The sequence below is a fragment of the Cottoperca gobio genome, chromosome 9, assembly GCF_900634415.1.
Source record: "Cottoperca gobio chromosome 9, fCotGob3.1, whole genome shotgun sequence".
In the NCBI taxonomy this organism is placed as follows: domain Eukaryota; kingdom Metazoa; phylum Chordata; class Actinopteri; order Perciformes; family Bovichtidae; genus Cottoperca; species Cottoperca gobio.
Genome location: NC_041363.1, coordinates 345,204 through 351,912, shown reverse-complemented (window position 1 = coordinate 351,912; position 6,709 = coordinate 345,204). Strand labels below are relative to the sequence as shown.

Below are 6,709 nucleotides of genomic sequence, written 5' to 3'. Positions count from 1 at the left end.
TCGGTTGAGCAGTTTGGTTGGAAGGCCAGAGAGAACAGCATTGCAGTAGTCGATCCGTGATGTCACAAAAGCGTGGACCAAGACTTCTGTACTAGATTGGGACAGGGACGGGCGGAGTCTGGAGATGTTGCGCAGGTGGAAAAAAGCAGTGTGGTGATGTTCTTTATGTGGGGTACAAAGGAGAGGGTGCTGTCCAGAGTGACACCAAGGCTCTTGACTTGACTGGAGAACGGTACGGAGAAGCCATCGATGATGAAGTTTGGGGCCGTGGAAGTTTGTGTTTTGGATAAAGTGCTTTTGGAGCCGATGAGACGGGCCTCGGTTTTGTCGCCATTGAGTTTCAAGGAGTTCCTGTTCATCCAGCTCTGAACATCTTGTAGGCAGGTGGTGAGAGATGGGGGTGGAGGCCGGTGGTGGGGAGGGATGCGGGCGGGAGGGCAGTGGTGGGTTTTGTAGAAATGTAGACCTGAGTGTCATCGGCATAACAGTGAAAGTGGACATTGTGGTGGCGGGCGGAGGAATGTGCCAAGGGGAAGGAGGTAGATAATGAACAATAGTGGACCCAGTACTGACCCCTGGGGGACACCCCGTGAAACAGCAGAACCCCTGGACCTGTGGTTGCTCAGTTGCACATATTGCTGTCTGTTGTAGAGATAAGATGAAAACCAGGAAAGTGCTACACCAGAGATCCCAATGTCAGCCAGGCGCTGGATGAGTGTCTGGTGGGAGATGGTGTCAAAGGCAGCGGTGAGGTCAAGGAGGATAAGGATGGTGAGTAGTCCAGAGTCCGCTGCACGGAGGAGGTGCAGCTGAAGTTGAGCAGCAACGACTGAGAATAAACTGTATTTATCAGATAAAATAATAATAATAAACTGTATGTATCAGCTTCTCTCAGAGACGTGCAGAGTAACCCTTCGGAGCACTTCTGAAGTCAACGTGTGATTAATTACATTTCTTTCTATTTTCCCAGTTATTATTCTGAACACGCTTTCATGATTTCGATCAGTTTAATGTCGGACTAATGTGATCTGTGTTTCATCCTGAATATCGCCGATAACGAATTAAACCACAAGACGAAAGATACCGAATGAAGGACGGTCTCAGGTGTGAAAGTTGATATTACAATACCAAAATATAAAAAATTAATGCGACAGTTTAGACTTTCTATTCAATTATTTTCCATCTCTTTGAAAACCAAAGAGCAGGAAACAAACCGTCTGTCAACTCAATGCTTTCTAATACACAAGCCGTCATTATTTACCAATCACATAAGATCAGGAAGAAGAAGAGCTGCAGACAGAAACTGACAGCAGGACTTCGTACCGTCTTTCTCCTTAATTTCTAACATCTAAAGAATTCAGAAGCTGCTCATCAGTCAGGATATGCTTTCAGCTTCTTCACGGTTGTCAGCGAGAGTTTAGTCTCCTTTAGAGGACGACACATCGGCTGCCTGTGACAGAAGTTTCCTGCCGGCTTTCCCACATTTTTCAAATACACGTTTCGCTGATTGAGAGTTTAAAGAACGTCTGCAGAGCAAATGTAAAATAAGGAAATGTATTCTTGCTTTCCAAGATAAGAGGGAACATCAACATTGTGCGGTTGATTATTAACTCCCAGGTGAAGCGATCAGGTTTATAATGAATGGATTCATTGTAACTTGATTTGGGAAAATATAATAACATATAAAGACATTTCTGCACAACTTCCACTTTTAACATTTAACATTTGAACATATTCTTTTCACAGTAATTTGTCATATTCTTATTGTATTTCCATTTTTGTATATTTAAGTTTCTTGTATACATTTTGTTTGAGTTCATAGTTCAAGAAATATATTTTTTATAATATCTTTTAATATTTACTGTTATTTATTTATGTTTTATTCTCTTACTGTGTTTGTTTGCACCAAAGCAAATTCCTTTGAAGTAAAAGCCTTCTTAGCAATAAACCAGATTGTGATTCTCACGCAAAGCCAACGGACAAATCTTGTGTTTGTGAGGAGGCTCGTTGTGAGAGGCGTGTAAAAAATTCTGATATCAACTTATCTCACCAACGTCCTGAAGTGAACAACAGTCAAACAGGAGAAATCAAAAGTCACATCATTCATCATTTTATCCTGTTCGACTTGTGGGTGAAATTATCAGAATTATCTTAAGAATTCTTGAGTTATGGCCAAAAACTTGTTCTGTGCTATTTTGACCTTTGAACTATAAATTGTAATCAGTTCATCTTGTGTGTAAATGTATGTTTGTGCCAAATTCTAAGGATTTCCCTCCAGCTGTTCCTGAGATACGTTAGCTGTTAGCTCGTAGCTGCTCCGCCCAGGGTCCACTGAGGAAACACTGAATTTATAACGTGAAACTGCTTTATTCAGTATTTATATCACTTTTACTGACCGGGCCGTTAATTCTGGAGAGGAAGAGACTTCTGAGGATAATCCGTCCTCCAGTAAAATCCGCCTGTGTGTAGAGATCTTCTGTTAACAGAGAAACAATTTGAGCTAACGTTAGCCTTTAGCATTTTATTTGCAGTAGGCCGGGGGTCCCCGCTCCGTCTCTGATCTGGACACTTTACATGAAGGTGGGGGTTTTGCTGCTTTGTATTTCCGTTTCATTGACTATAAAATGAAGAGCTTTGTTTTAATGTCGTGTCCTGTGATGTTAGAGAACAAGTTATTTCATGTGATACACATTTAACCTGTTTCTGCCTTTATTTAATACAAAATATTCAATAAAGCATGTTTTACATCGCAGGGTAAGTTCTGCATGTTGGGGGGGGCACTATTATTAGAACGTCTTATCTTTCTGATGCACACGGTTCAACCAGTGCACCATGTTATTCTTCTTTTACAAGAAGTGATACAAATCTTAAGAACAATAACAAAGGGCACGTTGATGCACAGTGGAATCTGCATCCTGCATCATTCAGCTCCGTGAGTTTCTCCTTTGAACAAGCAGCATTTTGTTTACGTTAGACTCCAGGAAAAGTGTCTCAAAGCACATCAAACCATCAAACCATCAAACCTCCAAACATCGAACCATCAAAACTCAAACCATCAAACATCAAACCATCAAACCATCAAACCTCAAACCATCATACCATAAACCACGCCGCCTCGTTGGGGCGTTCAGGTCCTAACGATAGAGACCAACCTTTGATGAGAGCCACGCCAAAAGTAATACAGCGTGTCACGTATCAGAAAATATGCAAATCCTAATGTTGGCTGACCGTAAAGATCTGCGCACCGGCTGCATTAAGTCAATTCTGGTTTTCATTTTGTCTCACCTTTGATAAATGAGTTTAAAGGAGCAGAGGTTACCGCCAACAGATGATATGCACACACCTGGAGCTTAACTTAATAACTTAACTTATATAACTTATAAAGCTTAACACTTTACAGGATCGTGAGAAAATGTAGAAATATCCTGTTTTGTTCTGATACTTATAAAAATATATACAGTTTGTATAGCTACATATATATTTATATATAAGCTGGAAATGTGTCAGTATTTTAACACTTCCTGTACCGTCGTCTCAAAGTCATCAGGAAATGCACCGTGTGCCGAGGATTGTGGGAGATTCAGCAGCAGAACACACACATGGATCCACAACCTGCTTCCTGTTCGTTTTATGCAGTTTAAGAATTGGGTCATAAAAACTGTTGACAGGATGTAATTCCGTCTCCTCTGAAAAGCATTTGGCAGAATATTATATATATAACATCGGTTGCACTGCCATGTGATGCCCACACTTCATAAATGATTCATGTTTCAGGATCAATCCGTTGCTTTGAAAGTCACCTGTAGTGAAATAACTGGCGCTGACGGTTCACGTGACGACAGAGAGGCTCGTCTGAACGTTGACCATGTGACAGAAATATCTAACAGTTGCAGACAAGGTGCCAAACTTAACACATTTCTTACTCATCAGGCTAATTAACCTATCTGGAGCGAGGCGGCGGCTCGATATCAGCAACCATCTGTGCCATTACCGTCTCCTCCACCCGTGTCTCAGCAGACACGCCAGCCATCAATCACAATCTTCTGCTCGCTCATAACGAAGGCGCCATCATAGGATAATTGTTAATGAGGGGACGTGCATAAGGATATGGCCAGACTAAGAGATGACATCTGCTGTCAGGAGGGGAAGGACGCCAGGAAGCTCTCCGTGATGTCACCGTGCAGCTGGTTCATTATAAATATGGAAACAGCGTCTAAAGAATAACTGGTTAATTCAAACTGAAGTTTCCTTCCAGAGTTCCGCAGGTAAAGAGAATGTTTTTTAGTAGCACAGGTAAATACTTTGTCCACATAATGTTTCCGCCTCACACATATTTCAGGAAACGTTTTTCAACATGGCGTCGCTGTGAAAACTTTATTCAAGTTTCTCACCAAAAACTACATTTTACGAGATAACATTTGAACACATCATGATAACGTTATACAATTACCATAAATATACAAAATAACAATAGAAGAACAAAGTATGACAGAATATGAACCGTGTATCTGACTCTAAGTTCTGTTCACCTCTGTGATCCTTCCATGAACTGGGTCATTTTTCTTAAATGTAATAAGTTTTGGATCAGAAGTGTCTTCTGTTCATGTTGAAGTGTATTCTCAGCTTCTAACCCACTGAAGTCATGTGGTGTTCTGTGCAGCAGCTGTTTGTGTGTTTTGTGTCTAACCTTATATTTCCCTTTTTATTGCAGATAACCAGCAGGCTGGAGTCGCCTCTCTGCGCCGCACCGAGTCCTCATGATGTCCCCGTACAAACTGTCAGACGCCTGCTTGTGTATCTGCACTTTGCATGTGGAAAGGAAAGGTAACCAGCGTGAAGGTATGAACTGTGAAGTCTTCAGCTGGTACGCTCCGCTGTGAGACTCCTTCTTTACCTGCAGACCTGCATGATGTTTAAATGCACAAATAAAAAAAATTTAAAAGTGTGGAATGCAAGTTTATTTTTTAAGTTTGCATTTAGTGTTTCATTTGCACAGGATAAACAAAGTCTGTATTATTAAAGGTCTTTTTAAAGTCATTTAAAATATATAATTGTCACGGTTCGGTGAAGGTGAGGACCCTTTTTGAAATTGGAGGCTCCCGAAACCAGGCAGCAGGAACTGGGATCTGTCGAGGCCCGGCAGCAGGAACTGGGATCTGTCGAGGCCCGGCAGCAGGAACTGGGTTCTGAGAACCGACATTATGGCGGTCTGAACGGCCAGATCTCCTCATCAGAAGCCTGGAAGCCCTTTGGACACTCAGAGGCTCCCCGAAGGCCAGGCAAGTACCCAGAAATGGGTCAGGGGTTGTAGCAGGAGTATCGGCAGCAGAAACAGGGGGCTGTCGTGGCCCGGCAGCAGGAACAGGGGGCTGTCATGGCCCGGCAGCAGGAACAGGGGGCTGTCGTGGCCCGGCAGCAGGAACAGGGGGCTGTCGTGGCCCGGCAGCAGGAACAGGGGGCTGTTGCGGCCCGGCAGCAGGAACAGGGGGCTGTCGCGGCCCAACAGCGGAAACCGGAGGCTGTTGCGGCCCGGCAGCAGAAACAGGGGATTGTCGCGGCCCAACAGCAGGAACAGGGACTAGGGCCTCGAGGGGCAGCTGGAGCACAGCTGGGGCCTCGAGGGGCAGCTGGGGAACAGCTGGGCCGGAGGCGGCAGGGAGACGGCCGGGGTCTGCAGAGCTGATGGAAAGGCAGACCGATCGGCAAGGTTCCTCAGGAAGAAGACTCCTCAACCAGGGCTTCTTTGCTACCTCGCTGCGGGCCTCTTGAAGAAGGGCCTGCTGGCCACATGCGACCTCTTTCCAGTCCCGCAAAATACATATTATTTCGACATAAAGACTCAGATAATCCTCGTCGTCAAGCACTGCTGGGTCCATTTTTGGTGGGATTGTACTGTCACGGTTCGGTGAAGGTGAGGACCCAATTGCAGGACGCAGATTATGATTTTAACCAAAAGAGAGCTTTATTGACAAAAGCTAATACACTACTCTACTTTATACAAAAGGTTTGGCGACAGCAGCTGTTCTCCCTCAGAGCGCCATCTAGTGGCCCGTGGTGGTTCTGCCAAATGGTTAAGATTCTATTTTTCTAATATTTTTTGGTAATATACAAGCTACTTATTTTAATATCTAAATGTGATCATGAATCATGAATTCACATAAATAACAAAGGATCAAGTTAAAATGCTTAATGACCACAGTTCGCTAGCTAACGTTCCCTCGGATCCAGTGAGGCACAACAGAAACTGAAAAGTGATGAAGGAGAAAACCTTGGTAGTAAAAGAGACGTGAGGAAATATGACCCTGAATATATTGAATTGATTCATAATGGCAGTGATGGGTGAGCAGAATATTTAGTCATTACTGCTGACATTTATTTTTCTCCTTTTTCATGTTGTGTTTTATTTCTCCGGTATTTGAGAAGGTTATCCTCGGACATCTTTCAACAATCAGAAGTGGCCCTTAAGTTGCACAAACATTGAAGTGCCGAAACACACATGTTATGCCTCTAATAAACGTGAGATGGAACAAAACACTTTGTAGGTTTAAGGTTTTAGTGTTTAGCTTTGTTAACGTGTCTGTGGAAGTTGCATGAAAACATAAATAACAACTAATTCAGCTTCACTTTGAAGGGCTTCCCTCTACATCTGCCCCCACTGCCCCCCCAACTGCCCCTGCTCCCCAGAGGGAACTGCACCGCTAGATCATTA

The 6,709-nt window shown here is 43.5% G+C and overlaps 1 long non-coding RNA gene across 1 annotated transcript; it reads right to left on the bottom strand.

Annotated features, from left to right (window-relative positions):
• Positions 1 to 650: 650 nt before the first annotated feature.
• LOC115014113 (uncharacterized) lies at positions 651 to 4,801 on the bottom strand. Its single transcript, XR_003832863.1, has 3 exons — positions 4,688 to 4,801; positions 2,397 to 2,476; positions 651 to 829 (listed from the first exon to the last, which is right to left on the bottom strand). It is a non-coding gene; the product is annotated as an uncharacterized LOC115014113 (long non-coding RNA).
• Positions 4,802 to 6,709: the final 1,908 nt, after the last annotated feature.